General features: G+C 33.7%; 1 non-coding gene across 1 annotated transcript; it reads right to left on the bottom strand.

Annotated features, from left to right (window-relative positions):
• Nucleotides 1-13,833: 13,833 nt before the first annotated feature.
• On the bottom strand, nt 13,834-13,940 carry LOC121222796 (small nucleolar RNA R71). Its single transcript, XR_005920167.1, has one exon. It is a non-coding gene; the product is annotated as a small nucleolar RNA R71 (small nucleolar RNA).
• Nucleotides 13,941-27,111: the final 13,171 nt, after the last annotated feature.

The following is a 27,111-nucleotide window of genomic DNA, read 5'->3' as shown; positions in this document are numbered from 1 at the left end:
AAATTGAAATTAAATTTGTTTAGTTAAAAATTTAAAATAATTAAAGGACCAATTGGGTAATTAAACCTTCCTTAGATGGTAATTATACCATATTCATAAATATTGGACACTTATAGACATGAATTAGTCATTTTATAAGTTAGATTGAAAGGTTAAATTAGTAAATTACAAAATTAACTAAATAAATAAAAGATAATAAAGGTTAAAATACATCATCTTCGTGAATCTTCTGGAAAAAAAGGCCGAAACACCATTGTTAAGGTTTGGGAAGCTTCGGGCAATCTTGTCCTCCAATTTTGCATGTCAATTTTAACCGGTTTCTTGTAATTTTTATGTTTTTGAGATCGTTGCAACTAGGTCCAGCTAACCCATATCTCTGTTTTCAAAACGGTTAAAGATTATGGATTATGCCATTCATGAGTTTTGGATATTCTTGAAGTTTTATGGTAAGTTATTAAGCTTGGTTGTTAAATAGGACTATTTTGTAAAATAATTTTTGGTAATTTTAATGTTTTAGGAATAAAATGTTAAAGTGATAAAATTGCGAGGAATTGATGTGAAATAAAAGTAAATATGACCGTAATAGGTTCTCAAACAATTCGGCTAAGCTTGAATTTGGTTGAAAACAGTTAAATTGCAAGTTTGGACTTAGGAACTAAATTCCATAAAAGGCAAAATGTTGGGGAAATTTGTAAAAATGTACAAAAGGACTTAATTGCATATAATTAGTTAATTATGTTGCTGGAAGTTGATCATTAAATAGAATTATTATTTTAGATCAAGAAATAAATCGATCAGGCTCGAATCACGTAAAGGCTAAAGTAACAGATTGATCGTTGTCTTGATTTTGACCTCATTTTTTATCAGATAAGTTCATTTAATATGAACTCAATTATATTTCTAATTGTTTATGAATGTTAGAGCTTAAATTATATAAAATTACTAATATTAAATTGATTTGTTGGTAGAACTGGAATTGTAAAAAGTTACAAAAATGATAATTCCTTATATCAATGGAGACAGGCTGTATTTGTACTTAAGATCGTAGCAAGGCTATGGAAACTATTTAGACATAAGACCATGGTTAGACCATGACAGTGTATATACGTAAGGCCATAGCTAGCCAATGGCATCCTGATGATAAGACCATAGCTGGGCTATGGCATCTTGATGATAAGACCCTAACCCGGTTATGGCACTATGAACGTAAGACCATGGAAGGGTCATGGATATGCACACGTAAGACTATATTTGGACTATGGCATAATATGAATCATGTGCCAGGATTTCAATCATTTTTCCAGTATGCGTCGGATGGAAATACATGAATATCTAAATGCGACGTGCGTAACGGTAAGTAGTTTGTAATAGTATATATGTGTAAAGGTGGTAAATGTTGTATTATCATTCTATGTTAAAGAGATTATGCATTGTGATAGTAAGAAATGTGAATGTATTGAAATGTGGAAAATTGATTTGAACTAATGTTTGAGCATTACTCACCTATTGTGAGCTGTGGTTGACAGGAGTTCTGGTAATAACCTTGTTGACAGGAACTCTGTTAATTTATCTTATTATTTGAATTATTATATTTAATTAAGTAAGTTTTATTGTTTAATTGACGAACTTACTAAGCTTTATGAAAGCTTACTTGTGTCATTGTCTTTTCTTTGTAGATCACTGTGACACCCCTAATTTGACCCTAGTCGGGAAGTGGTTTCGGGACCGCTAAACCGAGTTGCAGAAATAATTGAATATAATATTTTATGTCTAAAATATGTGATCATGCATGTGTGAAATTTGAATGCTTTGATTTTTGTCAATTTGAATGTGTTTCTAAATAAAAAGGACTTATGTGAGAAGCTTTGAATATATGTGTGGCTTATTTTAAGTGATTAATTATTGAATGATGCAAATAAGTGGGTTTGCATGCCAATTTGCCACTTTTAATGCTAGTGGCCGGCCAAGCTTATAAGTATGGGCATTATATGCATGGGTTAATATTATTATATTTATTAGTGGTGAGAAATATGTAATAAAAAAATGTATTAGATGAATTAAAGATGAATAAAAGAGTATGGGTAATAAAAATAATGTGTTAGTGGGAGGAGAAACCAAAGTTGGTTTATTCCTCCATTGCCGTAGCTAGGAAAGGGTGGAGAAGAAATTTCCTTTTGTTGTTAAAATTTTCAGCTAAGGAGATTGCTAGATCAAGGTATGTACAATGCTACTCTTGGAAATTCATGCATAAATTGAATGGTTAGTTTGAATTCTACCTATTTCATGGCTCAAATTTTTGTTATTTTGGAAGATTGAAATTCGGCCAAGGAGCTTGAAATTCTTAGTAGTTGTTTTGATGTCATTAGCATGAAAATTTATGTTGGATGTGTTGAATTTGCTAGTTGTTTTGGCTTGGAAGTTAAGGTTTAGTGTTTGATTATGTGATTGCCGAATGTGTGGATAGTTGAAGGAAAATTTGTTAAAATACTTAGTAAATGGATATTTGGTTAATATTGTGTATATTAATTACTTAAAATATAAACTTTAAATGAGTACTAAAGGTTGTATATAAATTCGGCCTTGGGAGAAATGTTAGTATAAAAATGCTTGAAAGTTAAATAGGTGATTGCTTTAATGACCAAATGTGCCAAAGAATAATGCATGATCTAGTTGACCAATATGTGTTAAGGGAACATGAATAAATATATTTCGATGAGCTATACATTCGGTTATAGTATGAAATGCAATGTTAATACATAGTTGCTAGTATGTATATGTGTGCTGGCCAAATTTGAACTTGAATAATGATTTGAGCACGATGTATTGTATTGAGAGTAGGCTTAAGTGAAATTGTGATGAAATTGATTGGTGATATACATGGTTAAATAATATGTAATGCATTAGTTAGTAAAATGTATGCCATTTATGTGTGGTATTAAGTATATAATCGGCCTGAACATAGACATGCATATTCGGCCATAGGAAGAAGATTGGTGTTGCATGTATTCGGTTAGAGGCAAGCATATCGATGCTTTTGTCTTGGCTTAGAAAATTCGGCCAAGGGGGAATATTAGCTAAAATGTTGAGTTTGATTCATGATTCCATATATATATGTGACTCTAATGCCTAAAGTATATATGGGCTAAGTACCTTGAGGTTTTCTTTTGATGGTCGAATGAATTGTATTAAATTGCTTGATGTGATTAAAAATGCATATGACCATTGTGTAGTTGAGCTAGAAGGTGGCCATATGACCAATCAAACTCCTTGCCATATTCGGCCATAAGCTAGCATAATGAGACTTTAATAAGTTAAATTTGTTTGAATTAGCTCAAGAGCTTAGAGGACCACAGTTGGATAAGGGAAAGGAAAAAGTGATCGAATAGCCGCCGAAATTGTTCGACCACATCCGAGGTAAGTTTTAAGTGATTAAACGTTGAGTAAATTCAATTATAATAGGACATGATGAGTTGATTTAATAAGATATGATGTGGCCATGATATGTTCTAAGCTCAAATGGTAAGTTCTTAAGTGTTTGAGCTTGGGAATTCAAGGGTAATTTGAAATAGTCTGCTTAGGACAGCAGCAGTAACATGACTTTAGAAAATCACCAAAAATTTATGGATTTGAATTAGAGGCTGTATGAGACATGAAATTAAAGCTTAATGAGTCTAGTTTCTTATAAAAGAAACCGTGTAAGCAAAGGAATTTCTGATAATGAGATACTTAAAGTTGTGTGAGACAGCGCAGAATGACACTGAAATCCTCTGTTCTGTTTTTAGAAAATCATTATAAATTGTACAAAAATGGTTATAAGATAAAATTTATATGCTTAGACTCCTTAATGAGTCTAGTTTCAAATTAAATCAAATACAACACATTTTGAATTCAGTAAAATGAGAAATTTGATTCGTAGTGAAGAGTGGTCAGATTAGTCAAACAGTGAAACAGGGGAAACTTTAAGAAAAATCTGGTATTGATTGGCCAAACCTAAAATTCTGAAAATTTTATGGATGGAAGATATACGAGTCTATATTCAGGAAAAATTAACGGAAAGTGATTTGGAGTTTTGTAGCTCCAGTTATAAATAATTTAGTGACTATTGCTCAGGGAAAACAGCTTGTGCTGAATTTGAGATTATGTTGTGAACCTTGATAAACTTGTTTTAGTTGCTCATAAGCTATTGATTAAACCCATACTTGAATTCTAAATCGTGATATTGTAAGTTTATGAGTATTCGAATATGAAATGATAGTAAGGCCTAATGGCCGATGTGATGAATGTGAAAGTGTATATATATGTGATAAGGCCTAATGGCCGATGTGATGAATGTGAAAGTGTATATGTGTGATAAGGCCTAATAGCCGATGTGATGAATGTGAAAGTGTATATGTGTGATAAGGCCTAATAGCCGATGTGATGAATGTGAAAGTGTATATATGTGATAAGGCCTAATGGCCGATGTGATGAATGTGAAAGTGTATATATGTGATAAGGCCTAATGGCCGATGTGATGAATGTGAAAGTGTATATATGTGATAAGGCCTAATGGCCGATGTGATGAATGTGAAAGTGTATATATGTAATAAGGCCTAATGGCCGATGTGATGAATGTGAAAGTGTATATATGTGATAAGGCCTAATGGCCGATGTGATGAATGTGAAAGTGTATATATGTGACGGGGCCGAGTGGCCAACGTGATGGATGTGAAAGTGCATAAATGTGATAAGTCCCGAAGGGCATTTGTGTCAGTACTATATCCGGGTTAAAACCCCGCAGGCTTTATGCGAGAATATTATCACTGATTAATGTCCGTAAGCTTCGTGCTCGTACTATATCTGAGCTCTAAAGACCCGATGACTACGTGTGGGAATTTTTGTCCGGGTAAGACCCGATAACTTCGTGTGGAGATTATGTCCGGGTAAGACTTCGTAATAAGAATTGCTTATAAATATATTCAATGCGAAAGGTTAAACAGGTATGTACTCCAAGTTTATATGTGAGCTTGATTTGCACTAAATCATAAGGTAGTTATGTGATGCATACGAGAGCAATCTATGAGACTATTCCTATGATTATGTGACATCGGATCAGTGTGAGAGGTGATGTGAAATCATACGATATATCTATGTCACATGAGCTCACTTTTATGTGAAAGTTTATCTGCCTATTGTATATGATGAGATGTGCATATTCAGTAAAGGGATGGTATGCCCGAAGGAAGAGTGAAATAAAAATACGAACAACTATGTTATAATTTGATTGTTATCTGTTGACACTGCTTAAAACTTACTAAGCATTGTAATGCTTACTCCGTTTACTCTGTTTCCTCTGTTTTATAGATCTCATTGCGAAGCTACAGGCTCGGGGATCGTCAGCAACTAGTCACACTATCACTATCCACTGTTTGGTACTGCTATGTTTTGGATTATCTTATGGCATGTATAAAATAGACTAGTGGCGGAAGAATATTTTGGTTAATGTATATAGCCATGCGAAAATGGCTTATATATGTTTGAGCATAATGTTATAATCATTTGGTATGGAATGGTTAATCACTATCATAATTTGTGCTATTTATGCTAAAAGGGCTAGTTGAATCATGGAAACTATGAAATAGGTAAAATCTACCTTAAAGGCAGATGCTGGCAGCAGCAGTGATGTAGATTTCGGAAAATCACTAAAAATAGTAGGATTGGAATTAAATAATGAATAAATTATGTAAACGAACCTTGATGAATCTATTTTCATAGGAAAGTAACGAAATGATCATATGGACAGTATGTTAAGAGATATTCAGGTTCTCGTGAGACAGGGCCAGAACGGTTTCTGGATTCCCTGTTCCAACTTTGGAAATTCATTATAAATTAACCAGAGATAATTAGGAGTCATGCCATGTATGTATAGATCCCTCTCTGAGTCTAGTTTCTATAGAAACAAACGGCATCAGTATTTAAGCTCTGTGCAGGGAGATATCCAAGTCGTAATGCGCAAAGGTCAGTGTAGTCGATCCCTGTAACATGGGAGACTTTGACTAATAAACTGTACTAATTGGCCCAACCAAAAATTCTAGAAAAAAATATGTAGATGGGCATATGAGTCTAGTTTCAGGGAAAATTTACGGAACTGGATTTCGAGTTTCAGAACTGAAGATATGATTTTTAAAACGACTAGTACGCAGACTGGCAGCTTGTCTGGGAAATTTTTTTAAGTGGTTTGAAGTCTGTTAACACCTCGTGTTCGACTCCGGCGACGGCCTCGGGTTCGGGGTGTTACAATCACATTTTATGGGAATCGGGAGATCGGATCAACTTGAAGAATTCACACTATTCAGTGATCTTTTGGTAGATTTTGAATTAAATTTTGTTTATGTGGCATGTAATAGGGGAATTTGGTTGTGGTCTATAATAGTTTGTATATACTTATATTGTATAGTTGTGTACATATGATGTTGTGGTTTGAGCAACTTTGTTTGGTATGCATGCTTAATTATAAGCTTAAGCATAATGGATGAATATGATATAATAATATTGGCTTGAGCTAAGTATGACATTTTGAGATTCATTATAGGTTATTAGAAGCATGATTGTAGTTTGTATATGTAGTTAAGGAAATGAATTGTGTAAGTGTTGAATTATGGTGTCATTGATGACACATTGGTTAGGCTTTAGGTTGATTGTCTTGTAATGCTTTGAGTGTCATTGAAATGCATTTTTTTAGGATTTATACTCATTTGTTGAAAGTTGGTTTAGGTACCAAAGCATTTAGATATGAAATGAGTAAGTTTTAGGTCATTTTTGGGCATACACAGCCTGGGACACGGGCGTGTGCCATGAACGTGTTAAGTGCAGATTTTAGACAGGCTGACACATGGCCTGTGACACGCAAGTCCATGTGATGGTATTTCAAATGCTACATGGCTTGGGTTATGTCACACGGTCGTGTGACCCCTATTTTGAAAATTTTTAGTTTTTCTCTGAATTTTCTGATTTGCTTCGAATTGGTCCTTGATTGTTCCTAAACTATTTTTAGGGCCTTGAAGGCTCGATTTAAGACCCATAAGAGTATGTTTTACTTCGATCTTAATTATTTATGAAAATTTGTTAATTAATTTGGTAAACTTGATGCTATTTGTTATTGCTTGTTCTAAATTGTATGGTAATACTCTGTAACCCTAATCTGGTGATGGAAGCAGTTATGGGTGTTACAGTTCCAAGATTTCAAGCTTCAATTGGTATGCTCAAAATAATCATTTTCTTGTAATTTTTATGTTTTCGAAATCCTGAGAGCTTAAGCTAGCTGACCCATGTTGTATTTTTCGATACTGTTAAATTTTGAGGATGTTACTAGTGTTATATAGTTGAAGTTTAAGGACCAATTTGATAGATTTTGAGTTTAGTATTGAAAAAGGACTAAATTATAAAGTCAATTGATGATTTTGTGCAATAGGGAATAAATTGCACAAATTTCAAAATTTATGGTTGAAATGCGAAATAGGAAGTCAGATTGAGCTTGGAGTGAAATTAGTATAAAGTTGCACGTTAAACTTAAATGCTATGTTAGTCTCGGTTTTTTGGTTTAAAATGAATAAAATGGAAAAGTTTCATAAATTAACAACTGAACGTAAAAATGATTGTTTATCGATGATTTGGTGTATTTATGTTAATCCATAGCTATTTTCAACCCGAATTCCTCAAAATGGAAAGGAAAAGATAAAGTCATCGACCAATAGCTCAGAATTTATAGTTTGTATTTCTATAACCCAAACATTTTCAATTGTTGCATTTACAAGCTGCGTTGCATGGTAATAACATAAGGTAAGCTTGAAATGATAGAATGAGTTGAATTGAATCGATCTGAATTAGTTTTTTTGTGATAAGGATTAAATTGAATAGTTTTGAAAATATGATATATTGTTATAATTATGCAATTGAATTCAATTGTAATGAGTTATACTGTTGCATATGTGAATTGATGATTAGTTGATGAAATTATGTTGTGCAATTGAGAAATTGATTATTATAAATTAAGATGAAAAAAGATATTAAAGTTTGATGATTCAATGAATATGAAATGGTAGTGTAATGCTTCATATTAGTACTTTTGTTAGATTGGTTAAAATAAGCTATGAAATAGTGGAAATTTACATGGTAATTTGCATATCATCCATTACTTCTAACTCATGCATTTGAATGTACTCTATTATGTTTTAATGTTCAGATTATAGAAATACCACTGAGTTTACTTAGCGTACGGTTTTATTTTTCGTGTGTTGGCTAGGTACTTTACGTTTTGGTCATCGAATCAGCATCCAGCAATAATCCTGAACTCAAGAATTGGTGATAGTTTAATTTGGGCCATGACATGTACCTTTGGAGTCTTTGGCTAAACAATGCTTAACTTTGATCTTGTTGGCATTTTGAGAACTTTGTATATATATGCTTATATATGTAATTGATGACAATGTTGTCTTGTTGATTTGGTTGGTGTTTTGCTTACAAATTGATAAGGTATTGTGGTTAAATAATGATATGTTAGTGCTAGGTTGAATGGTTTTGATATAGCTTTGTGCTTGTTTATATGCTTAATTTTCAATCATGGTTATATGGTGCTAAAAATGGTCAAAACATGTATGCTATGCTACTTGTTATATGGTGCCTCGGAAGGCATAATGGACTTGTTGAAATATGAATCTATGTTTGAGTTTGAATTGTTGGATTGAGGTGCCAATTGTGGCATATTCGTTAGGCACATAGGTTGGTTGAGATAAGTATTGTTTTGGTGTTATATTGATGCATTTTGAATTGGTTGAACTTGGTTTAAAGTGTTGCTTGTAGTATAAGTGAATTAGTTTTAAAAGTCTTGCTTTGGCAGGTACCTATAGGTTGACACAACCTGGAACACGGTTGTGTGCCCTACACACGCATATGACAAGGTCGTGCGGTCTACAAGATTTTAGGCGATTTTAGTGCACATAGACACTGTCTGTTACACGGCCTAATGACACGGTCGTGTGACATATTTTTTAATATTTACACTTTTAACCCACATGGCCTTAATGCGGGTACATGGTTGTTCGCACGACCATGTGACTCCAACACCACATGGCATCAGTCTGTTGCACAGTTTGCCCACACGGCCATGTGATCCACCCACAGGGCCTCGACCTTTCCATATGGTTAGGGGACACGACCATGTAACATTTTTAGATTTTTCACAACATTTTGTTTTAGTTTCAAAATGATCCATGTTTGCTACCAGGTTGGTTTTAAGCTTTCATAAGCTCGATATTAACCCAAAACTAATTTAATTGCATAGTATGCATGATTGAATGTGGTTAATGGATATTGAAATAATATTTTGGACTATGAAATAAAATCAAATGCTTTGTATTTTGCTTGTAGCACTTTATGGCTTAGGTTCGACAACCAGGCCAGGTATGTTGTGTTACATTTAGTGTTATTAAAGCTATAGGTTTAGCAGATTCTCGGACTAAATCGAGCTCAGAATTGAGTCTAGGGGTACAAGCCATTGACGAGTCAAATTTGAGTCGGGATTTGGATGCTGATGAGTAAATTATTTTTTTTATAGTTGAAAATGTTAGGGTAACCAAGAAACGTTGATAATGATGACATGAATAATAGTGGTCACTCTGTTGAGAACGAAAATATGATTGGGGATGAAGCGCCTAGTGAAGATTTAGCCATTGCTCGAAAAAATAGAATTGTGAAACCTCGAAAAGAAGATTGAGGTAATGAGGGATTATCCCATAAGTTAGCAAAAATATTTTATAAAATAAAGAGAACTGCACCACAAACTACTTCAACAACTACAACTAGACAAGACCCAATAAAAGAACTACGAAATTACGGTGTTCTAGAGTTTATGGGAGTAAAAGTGGTCGATGATCTGTCGTAATTCAGTGTAGCAAATTAAACTAGTTTTCACATTTAAAGAGCTTTAATACAAGAAATTTTGTTATGTTTTACTTAAGTTTTCACAATTTTATGTACATTTAATAAAATGTGCAAATTGAGTTTTTTATTGACCTTAGGGGCCGAATAAGGCCTAAAGGTGAGCTAACGCACTTTATGAGTGTGCAGGAGACCATTAGAAGGTGTACTAAATGCATATTGGTTGCTATATCACAATATGGATGACTTGATGTTGCAACAGATAGAGAAAAATAGAGAAAACTCAAGACTGCCTTCGATGTCGCGACACAGACTGAGGGTGTTGCGACATAGCATTGAAGATAGATGCAGAGGAGTATACTGATTGCTATGTCAGTACACAGGTCCTAGTGTGTCATGACACCAACTCTGTAACAGAAACAACACACGAAGCAGGGGCATTTTGGTCTACACAATCAAACTTTAACCTCAGAAATGTCAACTAACCTAAGGTTAAGGACGACGACCACCTGAAGGCTATAAATAGGCTCATTTGTCACCTGTTATAAACACCATTCCTTTTACCCTAAATTCTTTGTAAAATTTAGTTTAGTTTTCTTTCGTTCTTAGGTTTTAGATTTCTTTCTGTTGTTCTTGTTGATTTTAAGAGCCCTAAATTGTGGAAGCATTCAAATTCTGTGGATTTGTGCTTAATTTCAATATAATCAAGCTCTTTTATTTACTCTATCTTGTCGGTTTAATTAGCATGCTTTCCCTTTACATCGATTATTTATTGTCTATGGAAGCCATGAAGAACTAATCCTTCTATGGGGGATTAGGGAGTGGAGGTATGACCTGTTAACTGTTTGTAAGGTTACTCAATGGATCAGCTGTTTGGGAAAGGAAAAATGTGAAAAAAAACCCTAAGCCTGACAACCCCAGAAAGTTATCAAGGTGGGAATTAACCCAAAATTGGTATTGCCCATCCGTGAACACCTTAACCCCAAACCAGTCTGAACTATGAGGTTGGAAGATAAGTAGTTCTTGTTGACTTGCTATGTTAGTGGAAGATCAGAAGATCCTGCTAGAGTAGCGACTAGTTGATTGACAAGAAACCCGAAATGGTAGTTGATCGAGATTACTGAAGCAAGCTAATCACCCGTAATCAGATTTGATTTATTCTCCCTTTTTCATCTCCTGAATTTTTTTAATGTTATTTTTTTTATTACTATTACTATGAAACCCCAAAAATCTTTTATTTCATATTTTTCATACTATAACTGATTTAAAAGTATTAATAATATATTTTAGTGTTTAGGTTAGAATTGATCTGGCACTAGCCTCCGTTGGGTACAATCCTCAGAATACTCACCTACTTCGTTGTAAAACTATGTTACAACTCGAACCGTATACTTGCGGATACTACCTTGTCTTTCTATATTTTATTACAGTATTCATACTCTAGACATTAGTACGTCTGGAGGCGGTCAAATTGTTGTCGCCATTGTCGGAGAGGTAATGTCACTAGATTGATTTTAATTTTTTCATTTTAAAAGAACAATTAAGAAATTTGTAGGTTATAGTTACGGCTTTCAATTTATTTTGTTAACTAACACTTCTAACATTTGTTTCTAGGAATCCTAGATGCTGTTAACCAAATAATTAGTCAGCACAAAGTCATGGATGAATTTTATTATATATGGCCCGATGAAGACTTTGATTATGACGAATATATTTACGAAGAAGGAGTCTATGAAGATTTGGAGATCTAGGAAAACCAACGATTACGAATGCTTGAGTTAAGTCAACTCCAAGGAGAAACCCCAGTTCTGCGCCAACATGAGAATGACCATGATGATATTCCATCAAAAAGGTACCAGGAGGTTTTAAGTCCATAAGTGAGCAGAGAGGAGAATGTTATCATAGACTTTTGTTAAGAAAAAGAACTCTCAAACTATTATCTTGATAAGCTATAAAGTAACATATTTTAATCTCATTCTTAATGCGTTCTTGGATGATTAATTATGCAAATTAGTGAATTTCATGCTCCTAATCCTTTAAATTCATGTTTCTATACTTAGGAGAGCGTTTGGGAGCGAATGGAGCGAAAAACGAGCCAAAATGGACAAATAGAGTTGTTTTCAAGATCCACATGGCCTGGGCATTTCCACACGATATGGGCACATGCCCATGTGAGCCACACGGGCTGGACACACACTCATGTGCTAGCCCGTGTCGATTTTGCACCCTATTTCCCAAATACACAAAAAACCAAATTTTTAGGCTTTCTAAGCATTCTAAAGTCTATAAATACCCATTAGAAGAAGACATAAGGGGGCAATCAGAGAAGGTCGAAGAAAACACTCGAAGAACACCATCAGAGTCAACTCAGAAGCAGATCTCCATCAAGATTGAAGATCTCCTTTTAATTTCTTTCGAAGTTTTATTGAGTTTCTTTATGCCTTGTGGTTTTTCTGACTTTGAGATATTTTCATTCAGAATTATGAACTAATCCCTTAAATACCTATGGGAGATGAATCTTATTATTTCATTTATGTTTTACTCGACAAATACTTGATACTTGTTCTCAATTATGTATGTTTATTTCTTGTTTTAATATTTCCGGGATATTAATTCATGTTTAATGTGCTTAATTTAGTGGAGCAAAAGACCCTATGTAAGAGTAGATCTAGCATAATTGAGTGGAATTGATGCAATCCTAGAAATAGGATGACATAAATCTACTGGATAAGAGCCAAATCTAATAAGGGAATCCATAGGTCGAGTTAATGCAACGATAGAGGTTTTAATTAGAACGATATTTCAATTAATCAACCTAGAGTCAATTGTTCTTACTTTCGAAAGAGATATTAACATAATTTAGGTATTTCTACGGATCAAGTAACAAGTGAGTAAATCCTTTAATTCAAATTCATAATAATAGGTGAAGTCTAGGTGGATTCTTTCTTGGGTATTGTCTATCTCATTGGTTACCTTCGATTATTTTCCTATTTCATTCTCTATTGTGTACTTAGTTAAATTAGTTTAGTAATTTTAGATTAAAACAGAACCACTCCAATATGTCGGCTAAATAATAAGAAGATGATAATTACTAGTACTTTTAGTCTTCGTGGATATGATATTCTCTACTCTCCATAGCTATACTATTGTTTGATAGGTACGCTTTCCTTTTCGTATTTATAGTTAGTTTAGTGACAATCAAGTTTTTTGCACCATTGCTGGGGACTAAAATATTAGGAACACTTTATTTTTATTAATTTAGCCATTTTATTTTTATTAAAGTTTTTGTTTTTATTTTAATTTTTACATTCCAATAATTTTTCTATTTTCTTCTGGCAAGTTCCTTTAGTTTATGACTAGAAGAAACCAGCCAGGACCATTGTTATTTGACAATGAAATTGAAAGTACTGCTCACAGAAACTGTAGAGAAGCAAGGCAAAGTAGACAGAATATAGTAGACGAACAAGAGAAATTATTATTACTGAGGAGATGAGTGATAACCAAAACAATCAGCTACCTCTTGCAGTTGCTGCAAATCCAGATCTTGTTTCTCGTACTATGTACGATTATGCCAAGCCCACTCTGACTGGGGCTGAATCGAGCATTGTGTGACCCACCATTGCTGCAAACAATTTTGAACTAAAGCCGAACACTATTCAAATGATACAACAATTTGTTCAGTGCGATGGTTTGCAAGACGAAGATCCAAATACTCATTTGGATAATTTCCTAGAAATTTGTGATACTTTCAAGATTAATGGTGTCACTGACGAAGCCATTCGTTTATGGTTATTCCCTTTCTCTTTGAGAAACAAAGCTAAGCAGTGGTTGAACTCTTTACCACAAGGTTCCATTACCACATGGGTTCAAATGACTGAGAAGTTCCTTCTAAAGTACTTCCCACCGGCTAAGATAGCCAAGTTAAGGAACGATATCTCTTCCGTTGTACAGATCGATTTAGAGATGTTATATGATGCATGGGAGAGGTACAAGGATTTATTAAGAAGGTGCCCTCACCATGGGTTACCTTTATGGCTTCAAGTTGAAATCTTCTACAATTGTTTGAAGCCTTCAATGAGCCAATTAATTGATAAAGCAGCCGCTGGAACTCTGAATAATAAAACACCCGAAGCGACTTATGAATTTATTAAGGAGATGACACTGAATAACTATCAATGGCAAGTCATGAGGATGAAGCCGATGAAAGCAGCCTGTGTTTTCAACTTAGATGCAATCACCATGTTATTAAATCAGGTAGAACAATAAATAAAAAAAAATTATGGTTTATATGTTTATACGCAGGTACATCCGGTGATGCAATGCGATATGAATGGAGGAGGAATGAATAATCTAGAATGTTTACCCTTCGCTCCTAGCACAGTGAACGAACAAATCAATTATATGGGTAATAATTCCAAGCCTCAAAATAACCCTTATAGTAACCACTATAATGCAGGTTGGAGGAACTATCCCAATTTCTCTTAGGGTGGTTAAGGAAATTAGAGATCACAACCCCCTCCAGGCTTCCAACACCAACCTTACCAGCAAGAGAAAAAGCTGAATCTTGAAGAGGTGTTGTCGAAGTTTATCTCGGTGTCAGAAACCTGCTTTCAAAACACTGAAGCAGCACTTAAAAATTAGCAAGCATCAATTCAAGGATTCGAGAATCAAATCGGTCAACTTGCTAAACTATTTTCAGAAATACCACAAGGTAGTTTGGCTAGCAAACTGAAACTAACCCAAGGGAGCAGCTTCATGCAATTATTGTGCGAGATGAAGAAGGGTTAGTTGAATCTGAACCAGAACCAAGGCAAGAAATTTTGGTAAATAACGATGAGGTTTGAGGTAAGCCAGAAAGAGCAAAAGTTGGTTGTTAAGGAACATAAACCTCGAGTGCCATATCCTAATGCGACAAAAAGAGACCACACGAATGAACAATTTGGTAAATTTCTTAAAATCCTAAAAAAATACATATTAACTTACCGTTTTTTGAAACTCTTTCGCAGATGCCGAACTATGTCAAATTTTTAAAAGAGCTTTTGGCAAACAAAAGGAAGTTAGATGATTCGTTGACTGTGGAGTTAAATGCAGTTTTCTTGGCCATATTGCCAAAATAAACTACCCAAAAAATTGAAAGATCCAGGGAGTTTTACTATTTCTTGTTTAATTGGTAGTTTAAATATTGATAATATTTTGACTGATGATATGAACTCACCTGTGGACTTAGCTGACACCAAACGAGATCCTATTGAGCCGCCTATTGGTCCAATCACTCAATCACAAGCTAAATGTTTTAAAGAGTCAATTTTGACTTCAATTAATTGAGTTTGGAAGGAAACTAGTAGTGGATTCATTAAACATGACCTAGATGGTTCAGCAAGGGACATTTTTAACTTATTTGAAGCTGAATTGAATTTAGCTAGTCTAACTTAGCTAGCTAATTCAGCTGCTAAGACATTTACAATTTATTTAATAATTATATTAATTTTTTTATGTTTCTTATAGCTTTAATGACATATTTATTTTTTTTCCTCAAGTATCTTTAAACCGTGTGTTTAATTTGCCTTCATAGATTGGTGGAATGGATGGCTAAACATTCATGCGGCTGAACATACATGTATTTAGCTGAATCAATGAAGCTTATTATTGTGGAAGCATGCACCCACATGTGCATGAACAAAGGGAGCTTTTTTGCGGCTGGAAATTCATGTATTTAGCTGATACATTAAAGCTACTTAATGGAGAGCAATGTACCCGAATGTGCTTGAACAAAGGGAGCTATTTTTTTCAGCTGGAAATTCATGCATCCAGCTGATACATTAAAGCTAGTTAATGAAGGAACATGCACTCGATTATGCATGTAACTTAGGAGCTACTTGGTGCATCATTCAGCTGGCTCTTCATGAAACAAAGAGCCAACAATTGTAAGCTGATGAACCAGCTCCTATGACCATTCGGCGTCCCATCTTAATTCATTTGCTGATTCATGCCTTAAGGTAGAATTTATTTTAGCTATTAAATATCTTTGGCTAAGCATGCATGAACGTACCAAGGGTGAAGAAACAACTATTCAACTAGTGCATGAACCTCACCAAGGGGGATGAAAGTGACCAGTCGGTTTGAGCATGAATCTGCCAAATTCAAGGACCAATTTTAATGCTTCAAGTGTGAATATTTTAATTGTTATGTGAACACTTAGGTGCCGAATTTGAGTAGTCATTTTGATGCCTATATAAACAGCTTGTACAAAACATTGTGGACAGATTTTTTGACATATATGAAATATAACTTTGTGAATTATTCACTCTCATTTTTCTTTAGGATTCAACTTGACTTATCTAGCTAAGCTAGTGGTGTCAAACTTGTTTCTTTTCTAAACTTATCACTCATTCGAGTGTGGCGTTCATCTTGATACCGTTTGGTTCCTATCTCATTAGATAGTGGGCCACAGTCCGTTTTCATCAAACCATTTTCACCTTAAAACTTATAAGATTCGGGTCCTTAATCGCTATTAATGGTTCATTCTTGTTTTAAGTCTTTTTATCCACCTTTCCATCAAACTATCTTTATTTTATCCTTTGCTTATTTAACTATTTTATTTAAATTTAGCCTTTTGTTAAACCAAAACGAAAAGTACTTAATTTACGATTGGGCAAACAAATGAGTCAATTACATTCCGTAAGTGAGTTCGTATCAGCTGATTTAGAGGCTAGTATTAATGTCATGCCATTTAAAACATTTAAGCAATTAGGTCTTGGGAAACCCAAACAAACTAGGATGAGTATTCAATTAGCAGATAGAACCATTAGATTTCCTAGGGGTATTATTGAATATGTACTTATAAAAATTGATAAATTCATATTCCCAGTTGATTTTGTTGTTTTAGACATGGATGAGGATAGCGACGTACCTCTGATTCTAGGTCTGCCTTTTTTAGCAACTGCTAGAACTATTATGAATATTGGTACGAGTGAATTAGTACTTCGTGTAGGTGACAAAACGATTACTCTTCAAGCTCGTGATTCTGTTAGAACATCTAGTGATCGAGATGATTTTACAAGTACTGTTAATGTTAGTAACCATATGACTCAACCTTCTTTGCAAGAAACCTTTCAAAAAAACATAATGGAGCCACATTTTAGTCCATGCAACAAAAACATATTGATTTATGATGAACGGATGTTACAAATAGATGAACTAGATGAATGGCAAACACATGTTAAAGAGAAACCGAGAATACATGATGAAGAGCCAAAGCAACGCAATGATGAGCATATGAATGTGATGAACCAATTTAAGGTTAGGTACAAGGTACTGCTAGACAAAATAGATCTAATGAATGGCCACTTTGGAGCTTGATACAAACGTATCAAACCCTTTTACAGTACAGAACGTCTTCCCATACAGTACAGTCAAGGTAACTCATTCCGAATTTAGCATATTTAAGGTAAATATTACTCGACTTAAGCCTTATTTTGATCATATAATTAATAACGAGAAAGAGAAGCCCTGGCTCTGCGAACCACTGTAACCGTGCGAATATAAGGTAAGTCAAGCTTAGGCTTTAAATAACTGCTTCTCGAGAGGAAACCCGAATGTTTAAATTTTGCTAATTCTTTTAATTCCATTGCATGCTAATTTAAAATCTAAAAAAAATGTGTTTTTGACCCACATGGCCTAGACACATGGGCGTGTCCCAGGCTGTGTGCACAATAAGGGGTTTGATAGTGAGTTATATAGCCTGGTAGCATGGCCATATGACCCACACGACCTGGACACATGGGCGTGTCCTTGGCCGTGTGGATACTGGGACTTAAATTTTCAAAAATTCGACGGTTACATCGCCTAAAATGGTCTACACGGCCTGACCACACGGGCATGTCCTAGGTCGTGTGAATCGTGGAGTTAATTTTTCAATTTTATTCCAAGTTAGAAAGTTACATGGGTAGGAGACACAGCCGAGCCACACAGGCATGTGGGATCTCACATGGGTGTTGGAAAAGTGAAGGAAATCACACACGACTGAGCCATACAGGCATGAGAGAAGTGAAGGAAATCAGACACGGCTTGACACACGACCCTATGTGCCACATGGCCTGGACACACAGGCGTGTTCGAGGCCGTGTGAAGACTAGGCTTAATTTTTAATTGCATACGGGCTGAAAATACTCCGCACGCTCGTGTCACATGGCCATGTAGCCCAAACCCTAAAATTTCTTTCTCAATTTGTCTTTTTCTTCTTCCCCAAACAAGCCACCCCCTTTCTCCCATCACCCATCTCTTATCCCTTCTCTCCATAATCAACCAACCCTGCCCTCACCCACGCACGACATCGCCTCCCTGTAACTCTGGCCACCGTCTTTCGTCAGTCTTCCCCTTTTACCCTTTTCTTTATTTTATTTTTATTTATTTATTTATTTATTATTTGTTATATTATTTATTATTATTTTACTGATCTATTTTCTTTTTTATTATTTTATTATTATTCTTATACTTAGATTTTAATTTTTTTTTAATATTTCTTCTATTTCTATTATTTTTAGTATTATCTTTTTACTATTATTCTTATAATTACCTTTAATTTTATTGGTATCATTTAGTTTATTTTTTTCTTCATTTTCATTTTATTTTTGTTTTTTAGTTGCTTTATTTATTTTCTTAGACTTATTTAATTTATTATCTTTTGAACTATGTTTTTATTTTTATTTGTATGGTTGTTTCTAATTGAGTTGTAATCTTTTAATCTTCTTCATTATTTGTGTTATTTCCTTCTTAGTTTACACAGAGTCTTACACTTCACTTTCAATTGTCTACATTTCCACTTTTCACCATTCTGGCGATTTCATCCAATATTCAGAGGAATTTTAGTTTTCTTCCTCTCTTATGATATTCTACATACACTGTGATTATATTTGTTTGTACATTGAGAACAATGTACATATTAAGTGTGGGGAGGTTATTTATATGACTATTAGAAAATCCCTGAATTATTCTTGTGCTTAAGTAATTTTCTCCTACTTCCATTAGAATGATTTTTTTCAATTTGGGATTTTTTTTGATGTGTTTTTGATTAATTTGTAGATATTTGTACATTGGTTGGTTTAAACTTTAAGACATTAAAGAATAAAGCATGATAACTTTATTTTTAGAATTAAAAATTTTAGGTTATTTACCTGAATTAAGGTATTATCTTGAAGTTTTAAATTTACAAGTTTGACATCAAAAACCATGATTTTTTGTGAGATTTTGAGCCTTTAGAGCATACATTTTTATTGCTCATTTTATTATTGGTTATGAGTATGTCAATTTGATTTGTTATTTTAGAACTTGCTTCGATTATACATGTCAAGACCACACCTTTGATTTGATATACTGAGATGATAAAGGCACTTAGTTTTTAACCCATTGATGCAATAAAAAGCCTACCTTCGTAATTAACCCTTAGTAAACCATTTTGCCCTTAACACACCGTTTCTTAATTTTTGCATTACTGTTAACCCATAACTCATTTTTGTTCATTGAGAATTTTTCTCATCTTATTGACTCCCTTTTTGTCAATATTTGATTTGGTTAGTTGCCTAACTATGCTATTTTGTTTGATTTGTTGAATTATTTATTATTGCTAAAAAAAGAAAAAAATAAGAGATCAAAAAAAATATTGATTATTAATTAGTCTTATTGATTGAACTTGAACAATTAAATTCATATTTTGAAAATAAGCTCGTTTCCATTCTTGAATAGTTCTCGATGTAATTGTCTTTAATTCAGCATTTTTTTTTATTTTTTCTAGTTTGGTAATATATCGATTCGATCTTTATTTTAAACAAATATTTCGGTCTTTCTCCACAACCTTAACCTAAGACCCATTACAACCTCTTAAATACCTTTTTATTTGTTTATCATATCATTTTATAGTGGTGGAGATTTGATTTTCATGCAAGCCTATGGTAATGACTTTTCTTGTTTGACCATTGAGTGCTTATTCTTCAACCTTAAACACTTTGAGTGATTTGAGTAAATCTTTAGTGAGGATGTTGACTCTTGTCAATTTTGAATTAAAGGTAATCACTTAGATAAGGAGAAATACCTATGTTTTCGTGTTTTAAAAATTTTCGACTTGGATTGTTTGAATTTTTAATGCTCTTTTAGTTGAATTGTCAATGTATGATTATTTGTGAATTATTTTGAAACATTATTGATTAGAATTATAAGATGAGAAAGATTAATTTTAATGTGAGTTGAGGATTCTACTTTAGGACAAGCAAATGCTTAAGTGTGGGGATACTTGATAAGCTATAAAAGTAACATATTTTAATCTCATTCTTAAAGCATTTTTAGATGATTAATTATGCAAATTAGTGAATTTGATATTTCTAATCCTTTCAATTCATGTTTCTATAGTTAGAAGAGCATATGGGAGCAATATGAGCAAAAAACGAGCCAAAAACAGACAAATAGAGTTATTTTTAGGATCCACATGGCCTGGGCATTTCCACACGTGCTGAGCACACACCATGTGCCAGTTTGTGTCGATTTTGCACCCTACTTCCCAAATACATAAAAAAACCCAATTTTTAGGCATTCTAAGCATTCTAAGGTCTATAAATACCCATTAGAAGAAGACATAAAGGGGTAATTAGAGAAGATCAAAGAACACACTCGAAGAACACTATCAGAGTCAACTTGGAAGCAGATCTCCATTAAGATTGAAGATCTAATTTTAATTTCTTTCGAAGTTTTATTGAGTTTCTTTATGTCTTGTGGTTTTTCTAACTTTGAGATGTTTTCATTCAGGATTATGAACTAATCCCGTAGATACCTAGCAGAGATGAAACCTATGATGAATCCTATTATTTCATTTATGTTTTTCGCAATAAATACTTGATTCTTATTCTCAATTACGTATGCTTATTTCTTGTTTTAATATTTTTGAGATATTAATTCATGTTTAATGTGCTTAATTCAGTGGAGCAAAAGGCCCTATTTAAGAGTAGATCTAGCATAATTGAGTGGAGTTGCATGCAATCCTAGAAACATGATGACATAAATCTACCGGATTAGAGTCAAATCTAATAGGGGAATCCATAGATTTATTTAATGCGACGAAAGGGGTTTTAATTAGAAAGAGATTTCAATTAATCAACCTAGAGTCAGTTGTTCTTACTTTTGAAAGAGATATTAATATAATTTAGATATTTCTACGGATCAAGTAACAAGTGAATAAATTATTTAATTCAGATTCATAATAATAGGTGAAGTCTAGGTGGATTCTTTCTTAGGTATTGTCTATCTCATAGGTTATCTTCGATTATTTTCCTATTTCATTCTCTGTTGTGTTCTTAGTTAAATTAGTTTAGTAATTTTAGATTAAAACATAATCACTCCAATTTTTCGGCTAATTAATAAGTAGACGTTAATTACTAGTACTTTTAGTCCTCGTGGATACGATGTTCCTTACTCACCATAACTATACTATTGTTTGATAGGTGCGTCTGTCTTTGTCGTATTTATAGTTAGTTTAGTGACCATAATATATATTTCAGAAATCAAAAGAATATTTAAATGAATGAAATGCACTTTTAGAAAGAGCAGATGTAGAGGTAGTGGAAGAACTGGATAGTGAAAAGAAGAATCAAATAAACATGGAACTCATCGCCCCAGAAATCTCGGGTAATGTTGACAAAGTTGAACTACAAGAATAGTATAATATAGACGCACCAACAGAGACAATAATAGCTAGGACTGAGTTAATAAATGAATGTTTGTGAATTCAAAAGTTCACAGAAAAAAAAGAGAAACCAGCAGTCCTAAAGGATAAGCCTGAATTGAACATCCTATTCACATTCTTATTTCTAAATCAAACACCATAGAAGCTTATAGATCCATGAATTTTCTAGATGTTGAAAGAGTGGGAAAAATATATATTGATAGAACTTATGATCATATAGCAGGGTTCAATCAAATTCAACGATCGATGTATATAAGCATCGAGCTTAGGTCGTTAAGGAGTGTTTGAGTCTTACGACAATCATCAAAGGGAATTATTTGTAAGCCGATGGATGAATTTAATAGCCCACTGAAGCAGAACTTCAGTAGCGTAATACAATATTTTTTCCCTATCCCTCTTCGAATCACTTCAAATAGTACTTTTGAAAAGCCATACCTGATCAATGAAAAGGATATAAACACTATAGACAACAATTATGAACCACAACCCTCAACTTCTTTCCAGAGCACGAATGCTAAACACAAATTAAAGCAGCTGTGTGGGTATGTGGCTTTGAAAATCACTAATAGTTATGACTTACGAAAAGAGTTTCCGGTCATTAAAGTAGGTTGAAAAGGTAAATTTAAAGGAAGAGGCAACCGTAAACTAATGGAATGACATGATGGGTGTTGGACTAATACAGATAGAGACAATTCACAAGGATCACCCCGGTGCCTATTGACTTAGTTGACGGACGAGTCCACCATCAAGACCTAACATCTTACAATCGTTTGATTATTACTAACTATACTAACGGTATACTTTTATAACTAACTTGTTAATGTACTATATGAAGGTCATAGACAGGTCTAACAAACGTTTGAAACACTCTGAAGATAAAAAATTTAGGAAACAAGGTCAACGACGTGGCACAGAAAATTCTATATCGCAACATCGTGGGCAATAATAAAGAAGTTCAAAAATCAACCTAATGTCACGACATCACTAATGTTGTGACAAAGAAGATACTTTATCAGAATTTCAAAACTTTAGGGTGTGTCGCGACATCAAACCCCGATATTGTGATATGAGAGTCTGTTTGGGATGTTGTGACATGGAACCCCCGTGTTACAACATCATTGCAAATTTTTGTAGGGTCAACCAACCCAGCTACGCAACTCAGAAAAATAACCTCTATTATACCTAATTTTTAACCCTGAAAAACATCCTTTTAAACATAAAAATACCATTCTAATACAATCTAACTTCATTCTGATATCAAACCCCTTTTAAACGCCCCTCAAAACCTATTTTCTCCTCAAAACTCCTAAATCTCAATACTTTATTCCAGATTCAGAGAAGCTACATTTGAGGGAGTTGTCATCCACAATAACAAGAGAAAGCATAACTGATTTTTACAATAGTTGAGGTTTGAGTATTCTCAATCCTCTCTTACTTTTATATTAAATATCTTGATTATCTTGCTTATAAATATTAGTAAGGATGCTTCCTAGAAAGAACAAGTGAGCTATGGTCTAAAACACATTAAATGTTTAAGACTCTTCGCGATTTCATAATACTAATATGGAAAAATATTTTCTTGAGTTACAAGAGAGACCACTAATTTAGGAACGAGGGTTTGAAGCCTCAGTGATTCACAATAAAGAAATACGAGCTTTGGTCTGTTACCATAAATGGGTGCAGTTTTGTGTTGTTCCCATGAATAATGCAAACCTACCTGTGGTCCAAGAATTTTACGCGTCACTTAAGGATCAGGCGATTAAGCAAGTCTATAATGTGATAATAAATTATGTTAGTTACGATGGGAAGACGTTCCAATCTCCCCTAGTGATATCTGTGAATTTTATAACATCCCATTCTATGAGAAAGATTTTATTGATAATATGGATCTAGAGAAATTTAAAAATACTGACATGGAAGATGTTATAAAATATTAGAAAGATCAATCAAACAGAAAGATCAATCAAATGTTAAAAAGGGAGCTCTTGGAGACATAGATGCAAATCTTGACGGATTGATTAAATAGATGCAGGAGATAGGACCAGTACTTCAAGAATTCACAAGGATCAATAGGTTATGGCCTCCAAATTATCCCCAAGATATGTTCAGGCTGACTTTGAATCATTAGGATGATAGGGTTAATCTTGAGGAGAAAGGTGTCGCTCAAGAGTACCCTGGAATGAAGGACGAATACGAAGTGGCATTTTAGCCACAATTTTCTACACCAAAAGGGCCTGTCATACAAAGCCCAACTCACTATGCACTTTTAATAGGTTGGAGCTCCCACCGAACATATGTCAAAGGAAAGGGGAAACCCCCTATGGATTAGAGACGTTTTCATCCCCTCGATGATTCCTAGGAGGATTGAATTTTTTAATTTTTCTTTTTTAAACGACTCATATTTATTCTTGAATTATTTTAAACTTAACTTTGAAGGAGTAGGATAGAAGTATTTTTTTTAGTGTTTGTCTTGCATTTGATTTTCTATGAAGGAACCCAACATAAAAAAGACACAAACAATTCGACCTGTACACAATTAAAAGAGGAAGCACGCACCATTAGCAATTAGAGCGATCACGATTAATCAAGTAACTTCTTTCCTTATCTTCTTATGGGTTACACATTGAAGAAAATGTGTTAACTAAAATGTGTAGGGGGTAACATAGGAAATTTGTTTTTTTTTTAATTTTTCTTATCTTTTGGTGTGCTTGAGCTTGTAGAAGTGATTAGTTAGAAGCATGTACATTGGTTGCTTATGTTTATGAATAAATTTTGCATTATGGTAGGATTTTTAGATTTTTGAGCATTAGACTACTAAATTTTTATATGTTACACTGTAAATACATATTAAGCAATCACCTATACCAAATGATATTGAAAATAAAAGGAAATGACCATGCTAGTATGAATGATAAATGGTTGAATTTGAGTTTGTTTGGTTGATTAATTTTGTGCATATTGAGGTATCTAGGGATGACCTAAGGCATTGTTTGGAACACATCCCGAGCCAAAAAGCTAGCCTATTAATATTCACCTTTTGTACCGATTTTTGAGCCTTTTGACACTTCTTGATGAACCTCATTACAATCCTCAAGCCTAAAAATGTTAATTTGTATTTGCCTTTTTTTTAGTCATACACCGCACGATTATAGATATCTAGCCATATGTATTGTGGGTTAAGTAGATGCATTAAGGCAGAGTTTGGAAAAGTAGAGTGAAATAGGAAGGATTAGTGTGATACGAGAATTATAGGTTAGCCCGAAAGTGGAAAAAAAACAAAAATTTGAAAAGCAAAAGTATTGAATAGAAAAAGTTCTTGAAAAAAAGGTATTCATGAGTGAGATGAGTTGAAAAAGAAAAATTCAAAAAGTCACATAATATAGAGAAACTCATTCATTAGTGTACAAAAACTCGTAGGCTAGCCATAGTTACTATGTCATGCTATGATTTCCTATACATGGAGAGACAAGAAAGGTTAGAATAGGAGAAATAAGGCGGTGAGCAGGTAAGGGTCACTAAGGGGGGAAGAATAGGGATTAATACAATGTGCCAAACTATTTTCGTGGTTGTAACCCTTTTTATGCTTACTTTTTTTTTTATTTACATACCTATCCTAAGCCGCAAAATGTTACAAGACAAAATTACTATGTGACCTAAATACCCTAATAAATGAATCGATACCATACTAAACATATGTATAAATGACTATTTATATTCTGATCGGATAATCAAAGTACTTGTATGATTTTTTAATGGATTCCTATAGGTAAGACCCTTAATACTCGTATATTGTGTAACATATTGAACTTAGATGTTTGAAATCAAAGGTGGTAAATCAACTGTTCATCATGTTGAAATTGTTAGTAACCATAAAATGCCTAAGTCATATGCTCTGAAGTCAATACTTGTATCATATTTTCTCAAGGGTCGTCATCTTATTTGTCATTTTTTTATGTTGCTTAAGGACAAGTAATGACTTAAATGTGAAGGAGTTTGACTACCGTAATTTGGTGTAGCAGATTAAACTAGTTTTCACATTTAAGTAGCTTGAATACAAGCATTTTTGTTATGTTTTAGTTAAGTTTTCATAGTTTTATTTACATTCAATAAAATGTGAAAATTGAGTCTTTTATTGACCTTAGTAGCTGAATGAGGCCTAAGGGTGAGCTAACGCACTTTGTGAGCGTGCAGAAGACCATTAGAAGGTGCACTGAACAGATATTGGTCACTATGTCGAAACATGGCTGACTCAATGTTGCAACATAGGGAACAGAATCGAGAAAACTTAAGACTACCTTCGATTTCGCGAAACAAACTAAGGGTCTAGTGACATACCCCTAAAGATAATTTTAGAGGAGTATATTGATTGCTATGTCGCAACACAGGTCCTGGTGTGTTGCGACAACGACTCTGTGATAGAAAAAACACAGAAAGCAGGGGAGTTTTGGTTTGCACAATTAAAATTTAAGCTCAAGAATGTCAGCTAACCTAGGGTTAAAGACGACCACCTGAAGGCTATAAATTCATTTGTCACCTGTTATGGACATCATTCCATTTAGCCTAAATTTTCTGTATAAAATTTAGTTTAGTTTTCTTTCGTTATTAGGTTTTAGATTCCTTTCTGTTGTTCTTGTTGATTTCAATATATTTGAATTATCAAAGCATTCAAAATCTGTGGATTCGTGCTTAATTAAAATCCAATCAGGCTCTTTTATTTACTCTATCTTGTCGATTTAATTAGCATGATTTCTCTTTACATCGATTATATATTGTCTATGGAAGCCATGAGGAATAATCCCTCTATGAGGGATTAGCGAGTAGAGATATGATCTGTTAACTGTTTTATAAGGTTACTCAACAAATCAATTGTTAGGGAAAGGAAGAATGTGAAAGAAACCCTAGGCCTGACAACCCCGAGAAGTCATCAAGGTTGGAATTAACCCAAAATTTGTATTGCCCATCCTTGAACACCTTAACCCCAAACTAGTCTGAACTGTGAGGTTGAAATATAAGTAGCTTTTGCTGAGTCGTGATGTTAATGGAAGGTTGGAAGATCCTGTTAGGGTAGTGACTAGTTGATTGATGAGGAACCTAAAACAACAGTTGATGGAGGTTACCAAAGCGAGCTAATCAACCATAATCAGATTTCATTTATTCTCTCTTTTTAATCTCTTAAATTTTATCTTTTTATGTTAATTTATTTTTATTACTATTATTATAAAACCCTAAAAATCCTTTATTTCATATTTTTTGTACTATAATTTATTTAAAAGTAATAATTAGATATTTTAGTGTTTAGGTTAGAATTGATCTGGCACTCACCTCCCTTGGATACGATCCTTAGAGTATTCACCTACTTTGTTGTAAAACTATATTACAACTCAACTCGTATACTTGCCAATACTGTCTTGTCTTTCTATATTTTATTGTAGTACTCACACTCGGGACGTTAGTATGTCTGAAGGCGG

The sequence above is a fragment of the Gossypium hirsutum genome, chromosome D10 (genome assembly GCF_007990345.1).
Source record: "Gossypium hirsutum isolate 1008001.06 chromosome D10, Gossypium_hirsutum_v2.1, whole genome shotgun sequence".
Classification (NCBI taxonomy): domain Eukaryota; kingdom Viridiplantae; phylum Streptophyta; class Magnoliopsida; order Malvales; family Malvaceae; genus Gossypium; species Gossypium hirsutum.
This window is presented reverse-complemented; position numbering and strand designations above follow the sequence as displayed.